General features: G+C 38.7%; 1 protein-coding gene across 5 annotated transcripts in view; it reads right to left on the reverse strand.

Annotated features, from left to right (window-relative positions):
* Window positions 1-25,360, reverse strand: part of LOC106095300 (uncharacterized) — a 483,336-nt gene that overhangs the window by 61,322 nt on the left and 396,654 nt on the right. The gene's annotated exons all lie outside the window — the stretch shown is intronic.

Consider the following 25,360-nt stretch of genomic DNA (forward strand, 5'->3'; position numbering starts at 1 on the left):
TTAAGTTCGTCTGTCTGTCCATCCGTCCGTCCGTCTTTCTGTCGAAAGCATGCTAACTTTCGAAGGAGTAAAGTTGGCCGCTTAAAAAATTATTTATAGCTGTCATATAAACCGATTTTGGATCTTGACTTCTTGAGTTACGAGAGGGCTCAATTCTCATCCGATTTGGCTGAAATTTTGCACGGCGTAGTTTGATATGACTTTTAACAACTGTGGTGAGAATGGTTTAAATCGGACCATAACTTGATATAGCTCCAATGTCATATGTCAATGATATCTTAAAAAGAACTCGACAAATGCGATCTATGGTGGAGTGTATATAAGATTTTCGCTTTCAAATCTATATATGTATATAAAAGAAATTACGTGACAGACTGATCATCGCCCAACCAAACGGTTAAAGCTAGAATCATGAAATTTTGCACGAATGTTGATTTTGGGTCATACGCACGGGATAATGCTGGATTTGATGATATTCGTGCGATCAGGTACTAAAAAGTACTATAAAGTAAGAAATGGTAGATATTTGCCCAGCGCGAACAGAAAGGGTTGGACGTGTTAAAAATATTGGGTTTGGTGAACAATGTTGGAAAATTGTACCGGAAGTGGGAGAAATAGTACATTTGGTACCGTAATTGGTACTATTTGGTACTTTCTTTGTAAATTGAAATTTGAAATTTAGGTACACTATGGCAACCTTATTTGGGTGACTATAAGAGTTTTTGGAAATGTGTACATTTAGGTACTAGAAAACGTATCAAAAAGGTACAAAATGGGTTAATTTTGTACAGGGTGGGTGGATAGAGGTAGAATTTTGCAATTTGACTTAAAAGATATCGGGTGCAAAAAGATGAGGGAGAAAAGAAAATTTGGAAACATTTGACAAACATTTTCACAGTCTTGATAGAAATACGACATGTGGATGATAACGTACTAATTGTGGTGTAATTGGTACCTTGAAAGTATATATTGGCCGGTTAAAAGATTTGTTTTGAATTCGTGCATTTAGGTAATAAAACATAAACAAGTAAAAGCGTGCTAAGGTCGGCCGGGCCGAATCTTATATACCCTCCACCATGGATCGCATTTGTCGAGTTCTTTTCCCGGCATCTCTTCTTAGGCAAAAAAAGGATATAAGAAAAGATTTGCTCTGCTATTAGAGCGATATCAAGATATGGTCCCGTTTGGACCACAATTAAATTATATGTTGGAGACCTGTGTAAAATGTCAGCCAATTCGAATAAGAATTGCGCTCTTTGTGGGCTCAAGAAGTAAAATAGAGAGATCGATTTATATGGGAGCTGTATCGGGCTATATACCGATTCAGACCATAATAAACACGTATGTTAATGGTCATGAGAGAATCCGTCGTACAAAATTTCAGGCAAATCGGATAATAATTGGGACCTCTAGAGGCTCAAGAAGTCAAGATCCCAGATCGGTTCATATGGCAGCTATATCAGGTTATGAACCGATTTGAACCATATTTGGCACAGTTGTTGGATATCATAACAAAATACTACGTGCCAAAATTCATTCAAATCGGATAAGAATTGCGACCTCTAGAGGTTCAAGAAGTCGAGACCCAAGATCGGTTTATATGACAGCTATATAAGGTTATGGACCGATTTGAACCATACTTGGCACAGTTGTTGGATATCGTAACAAAACACGTAGTGCAAAATTTCAATCCAATCGGATAAGAATTGCGCACTCTAGAGGCTCAAGAAGTCAAGACCCAAGATCGGTTTATATGACAGCTGTATAAGGTTATAGACCGATTTGAACCATACTTGGCACAGTTGTTGGATATCACAATAAAACACATAGTGCAAAATTTCATTTCAATCGGATAAGAATTGCGCACTCTAGAGGCTCAAGAAGTCAAGACCCGAGATCGGTTTATATGGCAGCTATATCAGGTTATAAACCGATTTGAACCATACTTGGCACAGTTGTTGGATATAATAACAAAACATGTCGTGTGAAATTTCATTCTAATCGGATAAGAATTGCGCACTCTAGAGGCTCAAGAAGTCAAGACCCAAGATCGGTTTATATGGCAGCTATATCAGGTTATGGACCGATTTGAACCATACTTGGCACAGTTGTTGGATATAATAACAAAACACGTCGTGCAAAATTTCATTCCAATCGGATAAGAATTGCACACTCTAGAGGCTCAAGAAGTCAAGACCCAAGATCGGTTTATATGGCAGCTATATCAGGTTATGGACCTATTTGAACCATACTTGGCACAGTTGTTGGATATCTTAACAAAACACATAGTGCAAAATTTCATCCCAATCGGATAAGAATTGCGCACTCTAGAGGCTCAAGAAGACAAGATCCAAGATCGGTTTATATAGCAGCTATATCAAAACATGGACCGATATGGCCCATTTACAATACCAACTGACCTACACTAATAAGAAGTATTTGTGCAAAATTTCAAGCGGCTAGCTTTACTCCTTCGGAAATTAGCGTGCTTTCGACAGACAGACGGACGGACGGACGGACGGACAGACGGACGGACATGGCTAGATTGACATAAAATTTAACGACGATTAAGAATATATATGCTTAATGGGGTCTCAGACGAATATTTCGAGTAGTTACAATCAGAATGACGAAATAAGTATACCCCCCATCTTGGGGGGTATACTTATTTCGGGTAATGGTACTTTGTTTACGAATTCACATAAAGCGCTAAAAATTGATATATATTTATACTTTAACACTATATAGTGGGCGAAATAATGATGTTTCCGATGTGTTGTTATTCTTGGTATTTTTTGGTACTTTCTTTTTTGGTACTTTCTGGCGAGAACATCGGACTAAGGGGTATTCATCCCCTCTTTACGTTGGCGACATTTCCGAGGTACAATGTCATGCATGGTTATTTAAAAAATTTTCCCCAAAGAGGGTTCGCACTGCGGGACGCCGTTCGGCGTAGTATATAGCCTATGTTTTCTTCCAGACAAACACAATCTATGAACATTTTAAGAAAATCGATTCAGCCAAGTATCATATAGTCATAATGGGTCTAATGGCGTTTTTGAGGGGTGGCGTGACCCCCTATACTTCGATCTGATTTTGTATGCCAAATTCGAAATCTACTCCCGAATACCTTTCATTTGAGCCACATACTGAAATGAATGTCCAATATGTCTGCTTGGGGTAGTTTTGGAGTTGGGACGGCCCGATGGGTTCTTAGACTCAAATTTTAATACCACATTCGTATTCTACTCTCCAAGACCTTTCATTTTATACCTATATTTTCCCGATCGGTCCACTTTTGATTTTGGGTTATTGTTTTTGGCATAGGGGGAGGGTCCGTCCCCCTTCCGATACCGAATATTATATAGCCTGTGTTTCCGTCCAGACCACTGGTTCTACCGTTTTTCAGTCTATACGGAAGAAACAAACCGAGTCCCATATATCCGTGATTGGCTAATGTATCCATTTTGGACGTTTTTGTGAGGGTGGGGTGACCCCCTATATTTCGACATGAATTTGTATGCCAAATTCGTTATCTACTCTCGCATACTTTTCATTTGATACCCATATTGGGGTAACGGTGGAGGGTCCACCCGCTTCCGTTATCAATAAATTATAAAGCCTATTCTTACTTCCTGACCATATTCGTAATCTACTTCCCAATACCTTTCATTTGACTCCTATATTGTCGTGATTGGTCCCCAAATCACGAATTTAATATCAATATTCGAGAAAAGTGTCTATGTGGCCACCCCACCCCCACAACCCAACGAAATAGGAAGTATTTGCTGACAATTGCAACATGAGGCTCAAATAAGAGGGTTTCTAGAGTAGAACACTAATCCGATACTTATTTTCAAGTCCAACTCACTGAGTGGCCGCCCCCCAAACACCCCTCAAGCCGGTCATGTTTGCCAACTATGGAAATATGGGGCTCAAATTATAGGGATTTGGGAGTAGACCACGTATATGATATCAACATTAGGGACCAACTGTCTAGGGGACGTTCCACCACCATAACAACCCCCAAATAGGACGTATTTGCTTACCAATTTGGGTCTTAACGAGAGTGGAACGAAATTTTTATAGTTTTTAGGGTCAATACCCCAAACCGGACATATTTGCTGACTTTTGCATTAAGGAGTTTAAATGAGATTAGAAAACGAATTTGATATCCACTTTTGGGGCGATGTGCTTGGGGGACGCCTCATCGTGTAAACTCCCCTTAAACCAATGACAATATGGGGTTTTAATAAATGGTATTTGAGAGAAGAGCACGATGCTGATATTTTTGCCGGGCCAAGTGTCTGGGCCCTTAAATCGGGCATATTTACCGACCATGTCAATGTGGAGCTTAAATGAAAGGTATTGGGGGGTAGAGCAAGAATTCATACCCACTTTCGTTACCAATTTTTTGGGGGTCTAGCCCTTTCCCAAAATACCCTTCAAGCAACAATTTTTTTACTGACCATCGCAATATGGGGCTCAAATAAAGATATTTGGGGGCACAATACGATTTTGGTATCCGAAGGTAGGACCATGTATTTAGGGCATCACCCCTTCCCCAAAACACCCACCAAAGGGTCAAATTTTTCGACCATGCCAATATGTGGCTCAAATGAAATGTATTTGAGATTAGAAAACGAATTTGATAACCAATTTTGGGGCGATGTGTTTGCGGGACGCCTCATCGTGTAAACTCCCCTCAAAACTAATGGCAATATGGGGTGTATTTGAGAGAAGAGCACGATGCTGACATTTTTTCAGAGCCAAGTGTATGGGGGACCACCTCACCCCCGAAAACACACCTAAATCGGACATCATAAGAATATCGGGCTGAAATAAAGTATTTTAAGAATGGAGTACCCCTTACATCCAAAGTATGGGATTCGGACAAAGGCACTTATATTGTTAAATTGTTAGTCAAGCGATATACCATTTTCGTAGCATGGTGTTTCACTAAAAGCTCTTTAATTGTCGAAAATAAATATTCAAAGAAAAATTTTGTTCCACATAAAGTAAAAAAAGGCGCAGCGGAGCGGGCCCGGTTCATATGGTTTTATATAAAAGAAGATTATTACAAAACTTCATAATATTATGAACTGAGTAACTACCTAGGTTTTTGGCCGTCCTACACCAAAAAAGGGGTATCGTAAGTAATCCTGGATATAGCGTAAGTTCTGAATATAGCGTTTGTTGAATACACTAATCCTGGATATAGCGTAAGTTCTGAATATAGCGTTTGTTGAATACACTAATTTAGGCCATTTTCAATTTTAATACTTTCCATATTCAACTTACAACTAACTTTATAGCAATCTTGCATCATCATTACTTTTCTGATGGCATAATCATCCTTTAACACTGTTTTTCAAAACCCACGCTTAATCACAACCAAACTACATCAGTGTTGGCTACATCACTGATTTATGCAATAGTGTTGTAAACAAAATTAAATGAATTTGTGTCCCTATTCTGCTTTTACTCTTACTCTCACTTTAACTTAGGGTGTCAACACGAAAAACCTTATGAAACATGGACTATTAAGCTTAAGAAAATTCTAACCACAGTAAAAAAGAACAAAAAGAGATAACCAACGATGGCATTTAGATAAAGTTGTCTTCTTACCGAATATCCTTCTTAAGAGAAATTGCAAGAAAAAGTAATTTTTCCAAGTTATGGCCCTAGCCACCATTTAAGGTCATCCGTTGTCAACATCAACATCGTCATCATCTTGGGGTGCAGCTAAAAATGTTCAAGACAATGGTCAAAGAAACTGTCATGCACCCAGGAGGGAAATAGCAAGAAAAGCTGAAGGGATCCCGAATTTCATAAATATTCTGAATAAAAGAAAACATGTGCCAGCGAAAGGAATATCAAAGAAAAGTTAAGCTTGATGATGTAAAGCTGGGAAAGTTAACGGTGTACTTGCGTTGTCAAATGCTGCGGAGATAAAAAGGTTTCAACTATGGGAGGAAAGTGAATTTAAATTTATTAAATAAAAATGTAAGGAGGAACAGAGATTAGCAACTAAATGCAGTCGGGGCATTCGTTATATTAAATGTTTCGTTGATGAATATTTAAAAGAATACGTTTGCGAGCTTCAAACATTTATGACGGAGTATGAGCAAGTAAAAGCATGCTAAGTTCGGCCGGGCCGAATCTTATATACCCTCCACCATGGAACGCATTTATCAAGTTTTTTGCTCGGTATCTCTTAGCAGGCAAACAAAGGATAACGGAGTTGGAGACCATAAAAGAAGTCATTGTGAAAAATTTTAGACAAATCAGATAAGAATTGCACCTTATAAAGGTTTAAGAAGTAAAACCGGGAAATCGGTTTATATAGGAGCTACTTGCTGACCCGGGCCCGCTCCGCTGTGCCTTATTTTTTTTATATGTAACAAAAGTTTCCCTGCTATATTTTTTTTCGGCAATTAAAGAGATTTTAGTGAAATACCATGCTACGAAAATATTGGGTTGCCCAAAAAGTAATTGCGGATTTTTCATATAGTCGGCGTTGACAAATTTTTTCACAGCTTGTGACTCTGTAATTGCATTCTTTCCTGTGTCAGTTATCAGCTGTTACTTTTAGCTTGCTTTAGAAAAAAAGTGTAAAAAAGTATATTTGATTAAAATTCATTCTAAGTTTTACTAAAAATGCATTTACTTTCTTTTAAAAAATCCGCAAATACTTTTTGGGCAACCCATAGTAAATCGCTTGACAAATAGTTTAACAATATAAATGCCTTTATCTGAATCCCATATGATCTTTATTGGTCTACGAATTTAAGTTTGGATGTAAGGTGTACTCCATTCTTAAAATACTTCATTTCAGCCCGATATTCTCATGATGTCTGATTTAGTGGTGTTTTCGGAGAAGAGGTGGTCCCCGAAAATATCAGCATCGTGCTCTTTTTTCAAATACAATTTATTTAAACCCCATATTGGCATTGGCTTAGGAGGAGTTGGCTTAAGAGGCGTTTACAGGATGAGGCGTCCCCCAAAACACATGGCCCCAAAATAGGGTATCAAATTCGTTTTCTACTTCCAAATATATTAATTTGAGCCCCATATTGCGATGGTCAGTAAAAAATTGCTGTTTGTGGGGAATTTTGGAAAGGGGTAGACCCACAGAAAATTGGTCCCGAAAATGGGTATCAATTCTTGCTCTACACCCCAATGCCTTTCATTTAAGCTCCACGTTGACATGGTAGGTAAATATGCCCGATTTAGGGGTTTTTTGGGGATTAAGGTGGTCCCCCAAATACTAAGCCCGAAAAATATATCAGCAATGTACTCTATTCTATATATCATTTATTTGAACCCCATATTGCCATTGCCCTCAAAATTGGATATCAAATTCGTTGTCTAATCTCATTTGAACTCCTTATTGCAAAAGTCTTAACAAAGAAATATTTTGTTACACTCTCTTTAAGACCCAAATTGTCTTGGTGAGCAAATACTTCCTATTTGGGGGTTGCTATGGTGGTGCACGTCCCCTAGACAGTTGGTCCCCAATGTTGATATCAGATACGTAGTCTGCTCCCAAATACCTTTAATTTGATCCCGATATTTCAATAGTCGGCAAATATGACCGGCTTGAAGGGTGTTTTGGGGGATGGGAGGCAACTCAATGAGTTCGCCTTGGAAATATATATCGGATTCGTGTTCCACTTAAAAACCCTCTTATTTGAGCATCATATTGCAAAAGTCAGAAAATACTTCCTATTTGGGTGGTTTTGTGGGGGTGGGGTGATCCCATAGACACTTTTCCCGAATATTGATATCAAATTCGTGCTTTACTCCCAAAGACCTTTCATTTGAGCCCCATATTGCTATGGTCGTAAATTTGTCTCCTTTGGGGGATGTTTTTGGTGAGAGGCGGCCCCCAACACTTAGTCCCATATTTGGATATCAGATTCGTATTCTACGTTCAAATACCTTTTATTTAAGCCCCATATTCCCATGGTCGGTAAATAAGTCCTGTTTGGGTGTGTTTTGGGAAAGGGGTGGACCCCCAAAAACGTGGTCCCATATTTTAATATCAGATTCGTATTCTACTCGCAAATACCTTTCATTTGAGTCTCATATTGCCATGGTCGGTAAATATGTCCGATTTAGGGTTGTTTTGGGGCTTGAAGTGGTCCCCCTAACACTTGGTCCGACAATTGGATATCAGATACGTTTTCTTATCCTAAATACCTTTCATTTGAGTCCCATATTGTCGTGATTGGTCTAAATATATATTTGGTAGGTTTTAGGGTGGGGCAGCCCCCCTAGCTACCCCATCCGAAATTTGGATAGGAAATTTTTATTTTTAAGGTACTATATGGGAGCACACAAAATTTCGTTTAAATCGGACCACCCATCTCTGAGATCTGGCGTTTCTGAAAATTAGGGTAAGGGGGAGGGTAAAGCTACTTTTATAAACTTAACATTCTATATCGGGAGATCGGTCATATGGCAGAAATATCTAAATAGGGTCCGATCTGGACAACATTCAACAAAAAGGTATAGAGGCCTAACTTTATGACTTCAATACCCTCTATCGGGAGATCAGGCGGTCGATTTATATGGTAGTAATATCCAAATTGGCTGATTTCGAACAACTGTGCCAAGTACGGTCTAAATCGGTTTATAACCTGATATAGCTCCCATATTAACTGATCTCCCAATTTGACTTTTTGAGCCCCTGGAAGCCACAATTTTTTCCGATTTGAGTTAAATTTTGCATAAAGTGTTCTCTTATGACATCCAACGACTCTGCCAATTAGGTTCCAAATCGGTCTATAACCTGATATTGATCCCATATAAACCGTTTTACCGATTTGAGCCATTACAAGCCGCAATATTTGTCGGATTTAGCAGAAATATTGCACGGTGTTTCGTTAAGACTACCAACAACTGTGCTAAGTACGGTCAACCTGATATAGCTCCCATAAAAACCGATCTCCCGATTTGACTTTTTAAGCCATTACAAGCCACAATTTTCGTCCGATTTGGCTGACATTTTGCATGGTGTTCTGTTATAATTTCCAATAACTGTGCCAAGTGCGGTCCAAATCACTCAAGAACTCGATCATCCTTGTTCGGTTCCAAGAAGCTTTAATTTTTGCAGGTGTGACAGAAATTTGCTATGTAGAATAAAATGATGCCCTTCAACTAAATTTATTTTGTATACATTTTTAGCAGAATCCATGGCGGTGGATTCCCAACATTAGGCCCGGCCGAACTTAGCACGCTTTCACTTGTTTCTTGTTAAAAGCTGTAGCATAACTTCAGCCGATAGACTGACGGACAGACAGACATACAATTAAAAGCACATACTGACGGATCGTCTTATATTTTTACGACGATCAAGAAAAAATATATTTAAGAAGGGTCGGACATAGATATTTCGATGTGTTGCAAACTCAATGCCACATGAATATATTAATATCATCGATTGTGGGCATACAAATTGTATTGGGCGGTTTTATAAGGAAATCAATATGGATTGGTATTGTAAATCGGTCCATGTTTTGATTTAGCTGCCATATAAACCGATCTTGGGTCTTGACTTCTTGACCCAATAGAGGGCGCAATTCTTATCCGATTTTATTGAAATTTTGCACGTAGTGTTTTGGTAACACTGTGCTTAGTATGTGCTTTGCTGTGCTGTGTTAGTATAAACCGATCTTGGGTCCTGACTTCTTGAGCCTCTAGAGGGCGCAATTCTCGTCCGATTTAACTGAAATTTCGCTCGTAGTGTATTGGCAGCATTGGACTTAGTGTTTTGGAATCACTTCCAACAACTGTGCTAAGTATGATTTAAATCGGTTCACAATCTGGTATAGCTCTCACATACACGATCTTGTATCTTGACATCTTGAGCCAATAGAGCGCGCAATTCTCATCCGGTATGGCTGAAACTTTGCATGAGATGTCTTGTTATGACTTCCAATAACTGTGCTAAGTATGGCGTAATTCGGTATAGAACTTGATATAGCTTGATATAATCCGATCTGGGATCTTGACTTCTTGAACCTCGAGAGGGCGCAATTCTCATCCGATTTGGGTGAAATTTTGTACAACGGCTTCTCTCATGACCTTCAATATACGTATCTAAAATGGTCTGAATCGATCAATAGTTTGATACAGCTCCCATATAAACCTATCTCCCGATTTTTGATTCTTGAGCCCCTTCAAGGCGCAATTCTTATCCGAATGAACTGAAGTATTACACAATGACTTCTACAATGTTCAGTATTCATTTATGGTCCGAATCGGACTATAACTTGATATACCTCCAATAGCATAACAGTTCTTATTCAGTATTCTTTTTTTGTCTAAAAAGAGATACCGCGCATAGAACTCGACAAATTCGATCAATGGTGGAGGGTATATAAGATTCGGCCCGGCCGAATTTAGCACGCTCTTACTTGTTTCATATTTGATTGAGAATTGCTTCCTGCAGGTGGTCGAAAAGTTATATCGAGAGATCGGTTTATATGGGATCTAAATCAGGTTCTGGACCGATTCGGGCCATACTTGAAATAAACATTGGACATGGACATTGGTCATTGCAGATCTAATCGTGCAAAATTTTAGCACAATTGGATCAAAATTACCGCCTCTAAGGTACAAACTTCTAGACGCTACACCGGGTTATAGACAGATATGGACAATGGTAATGTTATGTTAGGTTAAGCTTTGGATCGTTTAAACCCATTTATAATGTCAGCCCATCAACATCTACAAAAAGTATTGGTGCACAATTTCGAGCCGCTATCTTTACTCGTGAACACCCGAAAATTTCATCGGTGGTTATCCCTAATCCCTTACTAATGCTGGACACATTTGTGAGGTATTCTGGCATGTTAAAACTTCTCTATCAAGTGGTGTCGTTATGCGTAACGGCATTCGGACTCGGCATGAAAAAAGGAGGCCCCTTATTATTGAGCTTAACTTGAATCGGATTGCACTCATTGATATGAGAGAAGTATTCATTGATACACCCGAAAATTTCATCGGTGGTTATCCCTAATCCCTTACTAATGCTGGACACATTTGTGAGGTATTCTGGCATGTTAAAACTTCTCTATCAAGTGGTGTCGTTATGCGTCACGGCATTCGGACTCGGCATGAAAAAAGGAGGTCCCTTATTATTGAGCTTAACTTGAATCGGATTGCACTCATTGATATGAGAGAAGTATTCCCCTGTTCCTTAATGGAATGTTCATTGAAAATTTAGTTTAGTAGTAGCTTTATTCGTTCGGAAGTTAGCGTGCTTTTGGCAGACGAACGGACATTGCTAGGACCGCTTGACAATCCAGAACATGTATGTTTTATGGAATCTGAGACTAACGTTTCAAGACATTACAATCAGAATAATTAAGTTAATATACCCCCATCCTATGATACAGGGTCGTCGATGGTACAGTTTTAACGAATTAGCCTTCTGAATATCTTTGTCGCCGTTTTCATGTTAAGGCCAAAACAGACGTTGAGCGTTGGTTTTGAACGTCTCGTTCCAAAAATTTAACTCTGCCCACAAATTCCACAGAATAACAGAAAACTTTATGCAAAATTTCAGTCAAATTGGTTAAAAATCGCGGCTCGTAAGGGCTCAAGAAGTCAAATCGGGTGATTGGTTTATATGAGAGCTATATCATGTTCTTGGCCGATTTGAATCTTACTTGGCACAGTTGTTGAAAGTCATGACCACAGACCACAATGGGCAAAAATTGATGCTTCCAGGGCCTCAAGAAGTCAAATCGGCCATATTAGGTTCTTGATCGATTTGGACCGTACTTGACACAGTTGTTGGAAGTCATAGCGGAACACTATGTGCAACGACCTACATCAATATAAAGTATCTGTGCAAAATTTCAAGTGGCTAGCTCTACATGGCTACTTCGAATCAGAATTTCAAGACGATCAAGAGTATATATCCTTTATGGGGTACTAGATCAATATTTCGAGGTGTTACAAACGGAATGACTAGATTAGTATACCCCCATTCTATGGTGGTGTGTTACCACATGTGAAGTGGTGTTTTTGGTCGTCAAAGTTAAAAATTGTTTAACTTTTGTGAGTTGCTTTTGAACATTTGTATGCCGAGTTGCATTTTCAATGCGACGTTCCGTTTAGGCCTTCAGAGTCTCGGCACTGTGTTGTATGCGAGAAACGTCCGTACAGTCCGAGTATATCAACCAGCTGGCTACGCCTAAGCACCCTGGAAAGTGAGTCGTGTTCAATAGCTGGGAAGTGTCCATGTTGCTAAATATTAAACCTCGTACAGGCTCCGCATCTCTATGAATGATCCCAAGGTATTTTGGGTAGTTGATATGGGGCTCTAAGAACCATAAAACTTTGGTAAATTAAAGAAGTTATTTCGCCATATCGTATGGATGAGGGTATAACAAATGACCTTCAGTATAATACTTCGACGAGGCTATACTCTTTCCTCATCACCACAGTCTTTAAAGTTCACTGAATTTATTCTATTTGCTTATTCCACTTAACTCTCATTTGTACTTTTTCCATGTACTGTTAATGGTAGGCACTTGACCTTTTGGGTAAATGGTCAACACAAAGAAGGTCATGTCATTGAGAGTCAAGGTTCTATTAAGGGATGTCAAGTAAGAAAAAGTAAAAAAAAAAAAAAAATACAAAAACAAATTGTTCTGCTATGTCAACTCTGTGTAGTTGAATTTTACCAGCAGAAGCCAAGTAGGAAACAAGTAAATAGGCGTTAAGTTCGGCCGGGCCGAACTTTGGATACCCACCACTTCGGGTATATATGTAAACCACCTTCCGTCAAAATCCGGTGCAAAACTCACACCTTATGTCCCATAGCAGATATATGTGGAGGGGCTTAACTTAACTCTTTGTCCCAAGTTTTGGCAACATCGGACAATAGGTGCGCTTTTTATGGCCCCAAACCCTAAAACCGAGAGATCGGTCTATATGGCAGCTATATCCAAATCTAGACCGATCAGTGCGATAATGCAGAAGTATGTCAAGGGGCTTAACTTAACTCACAGTCCCAAATTTCGGCGACATCGACCGATCTAAGCCAAATTCACGGAGGACGTCGGAGGGCCTAAGACAACGCAATGTCCCAAATTTCAGCAAAATCGGATAATAAATATAGCTTTTATGGGCCTATGACCCTAAACCGGAGGATCGGTCTATATGGCAGCTATATCCAAATCTGAACCGATCTGAGCCACATTGACGGAGGATGTCGAAGGGCCTAAGACAACTCATTGTCTTAAATTTCAGCAAAATCGGATAATGAATGTGGCTTTTATGGGCCTAAGACCTTAAATCGAGAGATCGGTCTATATGGCAGCTATATCCAAATCTAGACCGATCTGAGCCAAATTGACGGAGGATGTCGAAGGGCCTAACACAACTCACTGACTCCAATTATAGCAAAATCGGATAATAAATGTGGCTTTTATGGGCCTAAGACCCTAAATTTGAAGATCGGTCTATATGGCAGCTATATCCAAATCTAGACCGATCTGAGCCAAATTGACGGAGGATGTCGAAGGGCCTAACACAACTCACTGTCCCAAATTTCACCAAAATCGGATAATAAATGTGGCTTTTATGGGCCTAAGACCCTAAATCGGCCGATCGGTCTATATGGGGGCTATATCAAGATATAGTCCGATATAGCCCATCTTCGAACTTAACCTGCTTATGGACAAAAAAAAAAATCTGTGCAAAATTTCAGCTCAATATCTCAATTTTTAAAGACTGTAGCGTGATTTCAACAAAGAGACGGACAGACGGACGGACATGTCTAGATCGTCTTAGATTTTTACGCTGATCAAGAATATATATATACTTTATAGGGTCGGAAATGGATATTTCGATGTGTTACAAACGGAATGACAAAATGAATATACCCCCATCCTTCGGTGGTGGGTATAAAAATGATTATTGTTATAATTCGTGCATTTCAATGCTAACTACCAGCTGTCAACATTCATATAGCATGACAATTTTCGTATTATTTTGGTGAGAGTAATTTTCTAGATTTCTTTCGAAATTTCCATTTCCAAACCAACTACCATGTAATTGTAGATGTTTTCAATGGAAAGGATGGGAGAGAAAAGGTTTTAACGGCTTCATTTTCCAGACAGACAGACAGACTATTCATACAATCTTCCGAAACATGGCATAATTTTGTGAATTTGTTTTTATTAAATCATCATAGGATGGGGGGTATATTTATTTAGTCATTCCGTGTGCAACACATCGAAATATCAATTTCCGACCCTACAATGTGTATACATTTCGGATCGTCGAAAAATTTTTTAAAACAATTTAACGATGTCCTTGTCTCTGTTCGTCTGTTTTTATCACTTTATAGCATTAAATTGAGCTGAAATTTGGAACAGAGACGTCTTTTTGGTGCACGCTGGTTAAGTTCATGAACGGGCCAAATCGGTCCATATTTGGATTTTGCTGTCATATATACCGATCTGCCGATAAAGGGTCTGGCCCATAAAAGCTGAAATTATTACCCGATTTCGATTAAATTTAAAACAGTCAGTAGTCTTCTGACTTCCAACCCAAATATGAATCAGATTAATCGGTTAAGGGTCTGAAGAGATTAAAGCTTTTTTTATTACCCGATTTCACCGGAATTGGAAGCTCTGAGTTGTTTTAAGCCTCCCGCCATCCGACCTAAATTTGGTTCAAATCGAACTATATTTAAAAATAGTTACCATATATACCGAAAGTGGCATGTCAGAAGACATCTACAAGCCGTGTAATAGCGCCTTTAGAACGCTTTTACTTGTTTTTCATTACTTTTTCATTACTTGTTGCTGCTTTATCTGTTGGAATTAATGTGTGTTTTTATAGCCTCTACCATAGAATGATGAAATTAATATACCCCCATATACTATTGGGTTGCCCAAAAAGTAATTGTCGGTAATATAGTAGTAAATAATATAGTCGGCGTTGACAAATTTTTTCAACGGCTTGTGACTCTGTAATTGCATTCTTTCTTTTGTCAGTTATCAGCTGTTACTTTTAGCTTGCTTTAGAAAAAAAGTGCGCGAAATTTTGTTTACATTTGTTTGTCTGGCGTCAATTTTAATATGGTTACCACATGTATTGAAAGAAATTCATTTAACAAACGGAATCAACGCTTGTGATATGCACCTTAAACGCAATGAATTCGATCCGTTTCTAAAACGAATCATAACTGGAGATGAAAAATGGATTGTTTACAACAACGTTAGTCGAAAACGATCATGGTCCAAGCATGGTGAACCAGCTCAAACCCCTTCAAAGGCTGATATCCACCAAAAGAAGGTTATGCTGTCTGTTTGGTGGGATTGGGAGGGTGTGGTATATTTTGAGCTGCTTCCAAGGAACCAAACGCTTAATTCGGATGTTTACTGTCAACAATTGGACAAATTGAATACAGCCATCAAGGAGATGCGACCAGAATTGGTCAATCGTAAAGGTGTGATATTCCACCAGGACAACGCTAGACCGCACACATCTTTGGTCACTCGCCAAAAACTGAGTGAGCTTGGCTGGGAACTTTTGATGCATCCACCATATAGCCCCGACCTTGCACCATCAGAGTACCATTTATTTCGAACTTTGCAGAACTCCTTAAATGGTAAAACTTTCGGCAATGATGAGGCTATAAAATCGCACTTGGTTCAGTTTTTTGCAGATAAAGGCCAGAAGTTCTATGAGGGTGAAATACTAAATTTGCCAGGAAGATGGCAATAGGTTATCGAATAAAATGGCAATTATATATTTGATTAAAGTTCATTCTAAGTTTTATTAAAAATGCATTTACTTTCTTTTAAAAAATCCGCAATTATTTTTTAGGCAACCAATATTAGACGAATTTTGGAGGTGGCGCGGCCCTCTATATATTCCACCCTAAATAAAGATACCAAATTTCTGTTTTTGAGTTCGCTTTAGTCGCCCCACCCATCTGCCAGATCTGACGTTTTTAAAATAGAGTAAAAGGGTGGTCCGCCCGTTAAAGTTATGATGTTGGATCTACTTCATTCTCTTGGTTTTGGTGGTGGATTACAGTTGCCAAAGCCTTTGCCCAGAAAGTGGATATCAGATTAATATTCTACTCCCGAAAACCACATTTCCCCTACATATTGCTATAGTCGGTATATATGTATGATTACGGGGGAGTTTATGAGTTGAGACGTCCCTGAAACACTTGGCTATAAAACAGATACCCCTTTATGCCATAATCCTCAAATATGTCTAGTTTGTGGTTATGTAGGGTGGGGCGGCCACCACCGCACTTAGCCCTGAAAAAATATCAGAATCGTGCTCTACTCTCAAATTTATCTTGTTTGAGCCCCAAATTTCTATTGGTTTAGGAGGAGTTTATGGGTAAGACGACCCCCAAACACTTCGCCTCAAAATTGGATATCAAATTCGTTTTCTACTATCAAATACCTATTATTTATTGCCATAGTAGGCAAACATGGCCGGTTCGATGGGAGTAATAATATCAGCATCGTGCTAGAGCACGATTTTGTTTGGCTCTATCATGTCAAGCACTTTGAAGGTGGCTATCAAGATATTCAGGTTAACGGGACTCGTTCAGATCCACACTAATTTATTTTTTTACCACCATCATAGGATTGGGGGTATATTCATTTATTCATTTTATTTGAAACACATCGAAATATTTCTGATCGGCATAAAATTCTAAGACGATTTGATGATGTCCGTGTGTCTGTCCGTCCGTCTGTTGTAATGACTACAGTCTTCTAGAATTGAGATAGTGAGCTGAAATTTGGCACAAATACGACTCTAGCTGCACACAGGTTAAGTTCTTGAACGGGCCAAATTGGACAATATTTGGATAAAGCAGCTATATACACCGACCTGCCGATAAAGGGTCTAAAGCCAACTTCCAAACACCATTCATTTGATATCCCTATTGTCCCAATTAGTAAATAAGCCTTACTGGGGGGTTTTGGGGGGCTGGGAGGTGCCTCAGATACCAAGGAAAAAATTTTTATATCAGATTCTTACTCTCGTTTTAAATACCTTTCATTTTATGTCCATATTGTCCGAATTGGTAAATATGCCGTGAGGGGGTTTTAGGGTTGGGGAGGCCCCTCAGACACCAAGGAATACATTTTTTTGACTGATTTGTACTCTACTTTTAAACACCTTTCATTAAATACCCATATTGCCCAAAGTGAAATGTCCTGATGGGTTTTTATTTGGGGGGGTGGGGGACCTTTTGGGTAACTTTGTAACATTTTGCAACATTTGGAACATTTTGGCCATTTGTATACCAAATTCGTACTCTACTCTTAAATACCTTCCAGGATGGGGGGTATACTAATTTCGTCATTCTGTTTGTAACTACTCGAAATATTCGTCTGAGACCCCACAAAGTATGATCTTGATCGTCGCGACATTTTATGTCGATCTAGCCATGTCCGTCCGTCTGTCCGGCCGTCCGTCTGTCTGTCGAAAGCACGCTAACTTCCGAAGGAGTAAAGCTAGCTACTTGAAATTTTGCACAAATACTTCTTATTAGTGTAGTTCGGTTGGTATTGTAAATGGGCCATATCGGTCCATGTTTTGATATAGCTGCCATATAAATCGATCTGGGATCTTGACTTCTTAAGCCGCTAGAGGGCGCAGTTCTTTTCTGATTTGGCTGAAATTTTGTACAACGGCTTCTCTCATGAAGACGTACGTTCTTCAATATGGTCCGAATCGATCTATTGCCTGATACATCTCCCATATAAACCGATCTCTCTATTATACTTTTTGAATCCCTAAAGGGCGCAATTCTTACTCGAAATGGTTGAAGTTTTACACGATGACTTCAACAATGGTCTGTAACTTTCAATTCAATTATGGTCCGAATCGGACCATAACTTGATATAGCTTCAATATCACAGCAATTATTTTCTTTTATCATTTGTTTGCCTAAAAAGAGATATCGGGAAAAGAACTCGACAAATGCGATCTATGGTGGAGGGCATATTAGTTCGGGCCGGCCGAACTTAGCACTTGTTTTTTTATAATATTGTCTGTTGTATTTTTATGCATAATCACCTTGCCATGCATTTCAAATGACAAATTGGGTCTTGGCATTTTTATGTTATGACCGTAAAGAGTCATAAACAAAGACCGTTCTTGACTACAACAAAAAAGTGGCCATACAAGTTTTCTTGTAAGATATTGGAGGTGGAAGAGTGGGAATACATTTGACTAGAGATCGAAATAATAACTTGTTTGTCTATAGGTTGTTTAAGAAGAAGATTAATGCGCTCTCTGGGGATGACAAGATGATAATTTAGATATAGTTCCCATATAACCTGGTCTCCCGATTTGACGTCTTGAATTCTTACAAGCCGCAATTGTTGTCCGATTTGCATGTGGTGTTCTGTTATGATTTTCACTAACTGTGCTAAGTACGGTCCAAATCGGTCTATAACCTGATATAGCTCCCATACAAACCGATCTCTTGAACCCTTAAAAGCCGCAATTTTTTTCCGATTAGGCTGAAATTTTGCATGTGGTGTTCATTTATGACTTCCAACAACTGTGCCAAGTACGGTTGACATCGGTCTATAACCTGATGTGCAAATGCAAATTTTCCCCATAAATATTCCACTAAGGTACAGGGACAAACTTCTCACCCATCAATGAGCGCAGTCAGATTTAAGTTTTTTAAGCTCAATGATACGGGGCCTCCTTTTTATAGCCGCGTCCGAACGGCGTGCCGCAGTGCGACACCTCTTTGGGAGAAGTTTTACTTGGCATAGTACCTCACAAATGTTGCCAGCATTAGGAGAGTCTCTTTAGGTTTCGAACCCAGGCATTCAGTGCCCTAGGCGGACATAGATATAGCTCCCATATACCCCGATCTTGGTTTAATTATTGATGGTTCAATAGAAGTTTGGCATGTAGAATAAAACAATGCCTTCAACTTAATTTATTTTTTATAAATTTTTAGCAGAAATCATGGTGGTGGGTTCCCAAGATTCGGCCCGGCCGAACTTACCAGGCTTTTATTTGTTAGTATTTAGATGGGGCAGATTAATATCCACACCCTCTGTTCAACCTAAGCTTTTCAGTCTTCTATACAATATACGATTGTCTGGGGTATACAATTTTATAAAAATTGATTTGCAAATTTAAGGCCTGTAATTTCAATTTGGAAACTCATAATCGTAAGAAAAGCACTTTACTTTATTTAATTGGTCATTACAGGATTGATTTGAAGAATTGGTTTCCCAACGCCTTGATCTTCTGCTCTCCTTCTTCAATCTCTGACACCCAGTTTGTAGATATTTTTCTACATTTGGTCACTCAATCAAGGTTTTGGTCTTTTCCTTTTGCATGTTCTATTATGATCGCCTTCAAAAGACTTCTTCGCTGAAGCTTCTTCATTCATTCTGACAGCAACCGTTGTATTTCGAAACGTTTAATTATGCTATCGTCGTCATACAGCTCGTATGGCTCGTGGTGCATACGACGCCTAAATTCTCCATTAACGCGGACTGGTTCATATATTTTACGAAGGATCTTTCTCTCAAACACTCCAAGTATTACCTCAGCTGCTTTTGTAGGTATTCATTATTCGGAGCCATGCAACAGTGGCTTGCCTATTGTGATTTTCGTCTGTTGACGAATTTTGCACAGACTCAATACTTAGAGTCTGTGCAAAATTCTAAGCGGTAGCTTTATCTATCTTGATTTCGACAGACAGACGGACATGGCTAGATCGACTCATAATGTCGAGACCATCCAGATATACTTCATAGGGTTCCAGATCAATATTTTGAGGTGTTACAAACGGAATGTCTAGACTTGTTTACCCCCATCCCATGGTGATGGGCAAAAAAGGCAAATTGCAACAAACCAAGTAAACTAACTGTTCAATTTCAATGGCTTTCAAATGTTACATTGACACTAGATCATATATCCAGTTTTGAGCTGACCATGCAAATAATATGAATTTGAGTTTTTTCATACACAGGATTTTGCCAGAGAGATTTTCTCTGTATCCAAAATGTTGGGTATGTGCGTTTATTCGGTATGTTTTTTTTGTTTAGATTTCTGGCATTGCTGTTAAGTCTACAAAGATATTCAATACATGCTGCAAATTAAAACCTGCTGCCTGCCCAACGTTGGCTTGCAATCTAGTTGTAAAGCTTTCTATGGCTTTGGAAGGTGATTCATAGAAAACAAGAGAAAAAAATTGAAAATGTCACTCTTAAAAGTTTGTTAATGAAATTTATATGAATGGTCAGGGTAAGATAGAATGGCAAAAACCAATTGAGCAATTCAAACCATAATGAATAGTGAAACAAGTAAAAGCGTGCTACGTTCGGCCGGGCCGAATCTTATATACCCTCCACCATGGATCGCATTTGTCGAGTTCTTTTCCCGGCGTCTCTTCTTAGGCAAAAAAGGATTTAAGAAAAGATTTACTCTGCTATTGGAGCGATATCAAGATATGGACCACAATTAAATTATATGTTGGAGACCTGTGTAAAATGCAGCCAATACGAATAAGAATTGCACCCTTTGAGGGCTCAAGAAGTAAAATAGAGAGATCGATTTATATGGGAGCTGTATTGGGCTATAGACCGATTCAGACCATAATAAACACGTATGTTGATGGTCAAGAGAGAATCCATCGCACAAAATTTCAGGCAAATCGGATAATAATTGCGACCTCTAGAGGCTCAAGAAGTCAATATCCCAGATCGGTTTATATGGCAGCTATATCAGGTTATGAACCGATTTGAACCATACATGGCAAATTTGTTGGATATCATAACAAAACACGTCGTGCCAAAATTCATTCAAATCGGATAAGAATTGCGCCCTCTAGAGGCTCAAGAAGTCAAGACCCAAGATCGGTTTATATGGCAGCTATATTAGGTTATGGACCGATTTGAACCACACTTTGCATAGTTATTGGATATCGTAACAAAACACGTCGTGCCAAATTTTGTCCTAATCGGATAAGAATTGCGCCCTCTAGAGGCTCAAGAAGTCAAGACCCAATATCGGTTTATATGACAGCTATAGCAGGTTATGAACCGATTTGAACCATACTTGGCGCAGTTGTTGGATAACAATAACATAACAAAACACATCGTGCAAAATTTCATTCAAATCGGATAGGAATTGCGCACTCTAGAGGCTTAAGAATTCAAGACGCCAGATCGGTTTATATGGCAGCTATATCAGGTTATGGACCGATTTGAACCATACTTGGCACAATTGTTGGATATAATAACGAAACACGTCGTGCAAGATTTCATTTCAATCGGATACGAATTGCGCACTCTAGAGGCTCAAGAAGTCAAGACCCCTGATCGGTTTATATGGCAGCTATATCAGGTTATGAACCGATTTGAACCATACTTGGCACAGTTGTCGGATATAATAACGAAACACGTCGTGCAAAATTTCATCCCAATCGGATATGAATTGCGCACTCTAGAGGCTCAAGAAGTCAAGACCCAAGATCGGTTTATATGGCAGCTATATCAAAACATGGACCGATATGGCCCATTTACAATACCAACCGACCTACACTAATAAGAAGTATTTGTGCAAAATTTCAAGTGGCTAGCTTTACTCCTTCGGAAGTTAGCGTGCTTTCGACAGACAGACGGACGGACGGACGGACAGACGGACGGACATGACTAGATCGACATAAAATTTCACGACGATCAAGAATATATATACTTTATGGGTTCTCAGACGAATATTTTGAGTAGTTACAATCAGAATGACGAAATTAGTATACCCCCCATCTTATGGTGGAGGGTATAAAAATGTGGCTCTGCATAAAACAAATTTCTTTGTCGCAAACATAGTCCAACAGTTTTTTTTTTTGGGTGTACTTACTTTTGTTTGAAAATTTTTGAAAAATATCAAAAAAATCATTAATGATTGTTTATTTTACCTAAAACGAGAAAACATTAATTTAATCAATAATAACATATATCACAAATGGCAAAACACTATAAAAGAAGGACTAAGTATGGGTTAGGATGGACCAAAATCGAATGGCAATCAAAATCCGCCCAAACTTTGGGTGTCATAAAGAGAAAAAAATCTGAACCCTATTAAGATCGGATGTCGGGAGGCTTAAAACAACACACTGTTTTAAATTTCAGCAAAATCGGATAATAATTAAAGTTTTTATGGGCTTCAGACCTTTTATCCAAAAATTTTTCGATTTTGCCCGTTCAACATCTTAACCTGCGTGCAGCAAAAATACGTACTTGTGCCAAATTTCAACTCAATATCTCAATTTTTGAAGGCTGTAGAGTGATTACAACAGACGGACGGATAGACACACGAACATCGTCTTAGAATTTTACGACGATCCGAAATATATAGACTTTGTAGGGTCGGAAATGGATATTTTGATGTGTTGCAAACGGAATGACTGAATGAATATAACCCCTATCCTATGGTGGTGGGTATAATAAAAAACTTAAGAAAAAATTAAATTTGTGCGAAGTCCGGCCAGGATTCGAACCTGGACTCGGAGCAACAGCCGTTGTCTAGCGTTCGAAGCCATTGACACAACTACTGAAAGATGCACGGAAATATGTGTGTGTGACATGGGAGTAATACAGTTGGGTAGAAATAAAGGCTGCCACTACACACACACAAGCACATGTATTGGAAGCTTTGGCTTTGTTGGTGTGGTATTTACATCAAAAAGGCGTTTTTGCAATGAATTCGACATAAGTACAACCTACACCCAGGAAAATTAGTCTGCTGATATCAGCAAACATTGTCTGCTGGTATTATATTAAAAATTGAGAACATTTGAATGAATCCATGCAAAATTGTTTAGCTTGTAAACAACAATTTTAGCATTTGCTATACATTTATAAAAAAAAAATGACAATTTTACGTTAATTGTATGTCTAAAAGCATTTATATAATAATACTAGTTTTTTTCATATATATAAATTTGTTCAAAAATTATTGAGTTGTAGAAAATTGGAAAAAATTTTAAGTTAAATGCTTCTTAAATTGAAAGTCTGCTAAAAATGAGACAGCTGTAATATGTTGCTGAAACAGCAAACAGAAAATGTTTGCTGTTTCAGCAACAAATTACAGCTGTCCCATTTTCAACAGACTTTCTGCTGCTACAGCAAACATTTTTGCTCTTTTTACTAACCAATGTCTGTGAGAAAAAAACAAGTAAAAAATATGTCGTGTGAGATCTTTTTATACCCACCACCGAATGATGGGGGTATATTCATTTTGTCATTCCGTTTGCAAAACATCGAAGTATTTATTTCTGACCATATAAAGTATATATATTCTTGACAGTCGTAAAAATCTTAGACGATCTATCCATGTCCGACCGTCTGTCTGATAAATTGATATTGAGCTGAAACTTTGCACAGATTCCTTTTGTCCAAAGGCAATTTAAATTCTAAGATGGGCTATATCGGACTATATCTTGATATAGCCCCCATGTAGACCTATACCCCGATTTAGGGTCTTAGGCCCATAAAAGCCACATTTATTATCCGATTATGCTGAAATTTGGGAGAGTGAGTTGTTGTAGGCCCTTCGATATCCTTCCTTAATGTGGCCCAGATGGGTCCAGATTTGGATATGGAAGCCCTATAGACCGATCTCTTGAGTTAAGATTTTGGGCCCATAAAAGGCGCATTTATTGTCCGATGTCGTCGAAATTTGGGACAGTGAGTTGTGTGAGGTCCTTCAATATTCTTCTTGAATTTGGCTCAGATCGGTCCAGATTTAGGTATAGCTACCATATAGACCGATCTCTCGATATAAGGTTTTGGGCCCACAAAAGCCGCATTTATTGTCCGATGTCGTTGAAATTTAGGACAGTGAGTTAAGTTAGGCCACTCGATATATTTTGCAATTTGGCCCCGATCGGTCTAGATTTGGATCGTTCGATTTAAGGTTTTGGGCCCACAAAAGCCGCATTTATTGTCCAATTTCGTCGAAATTTGGGACAATGAGTTGTGCTAGGCCATTTGACAGCATTCTTCAATTTGGCCCAGATCGGTTCAGATTTGGATATAGCTGCTATATAGACCGATCTCTCGATTTAAAATCTTGCCCCATAAAAGGCACATTAATAATCCGATTTCGCTGAAATTTGGTACAGTGACTTTTGTTAGGCTTTACGACACACGCGTCGTATATGGTTCAGATCGGTTTATATTTGAATATGGCTACCAAAAAGACCAATATTTTGTTCTACAAGATTGAACAATGACTTGTTCTTATCAGACCACTCAATATCCGTGTCGAATTTGGGCCAAATCGGACCATATATCGATAAAGCTTCTGTGGGGGTATAAATTATGAATTTTTCACCGGAATATGACGAAATTTGGTGTACATGCATACCCGAGGTGGTGGGTATCCAAAATTGGAGATATTGTACACCTCAAATGGACTTTTTTATAGGGATTTGTGAGCACTATACAGCAAACACATTTTGAAAATCGGACCACACTTGAAGATTTTGCAGCCCGAACAATTTTCCGAAATACTTATGTAGGGCTTTGAAATTTTGCACACGATCTCGCTAACACCTCAGCTCTTACCATTTTAATTTTCAAAGAGATATCTCTACCCGCTCTCACACGATATATTTTTTACAAGTTTTTTCGATTTTCTCCCATTGTGCAATGGCTCCTGAAGCCTTTGCATTGAAAAGTGTACAAAGATGACTTTCCTTAACCAAGAGTTTAAAAGTTCACCCTATGGTTAGTGTTGATGTTGTTTCTGGCTTTACTTTACCATTGTATGGAAAAACCAAATAAAAACGTGCTAAATTCTGCCGTGCCGAATCTTAGAAATCCACCACCATGGTGGATTTCTGCTAAAAGTTTATACAAAATAAATTTAGTTGAAGGGCATGATTTTATTCTACATAGCAAACTTTTATCAAACCAGCAAAAATTAAAGCTTCTTGGAGCCGAAGAGGGATAATCGAGAGGACGGTTTATATGGGACATGTATCAGGTAATAGACCGTTTTGGAAAATTTTTAGCGGCTAGCTTTACGCGTTCGACCGCTATTGTGATTTCGCCAGTCGGTGGGCGAACATGGCTAGATCTACTCAGAATATCAAGACGATGAAAAATTATATATGCATTATGGGATCTTAAAGCAATATTTCGAGGTGTTACAAACGGAATGACTAGATTAATATACCCCCATCCAATGGGAGTATAGCATTTTGTGGTTGGTAAACTGTTTTTGGGATCTGCCGATATAACAATTTTTTAGCCCAGACACAAATACTATTAATTTTGGTAAAAATTTGGTTCGAAGATGGACTAAT

This window comes from Stomoxys calcitrans, chromosome 1, assembly GCF_963082655.1.
Source record: "Stomoxys calcitrans chromosome 1, idStoCalc2.1, whole genome shotgun sequence".
Lineage (NCBI taxonomy): Eukaryota > Metazoa > Arthropoda > Insecta > Diptera > Muscidae > Stomoxys > Stomoxys calcitrans.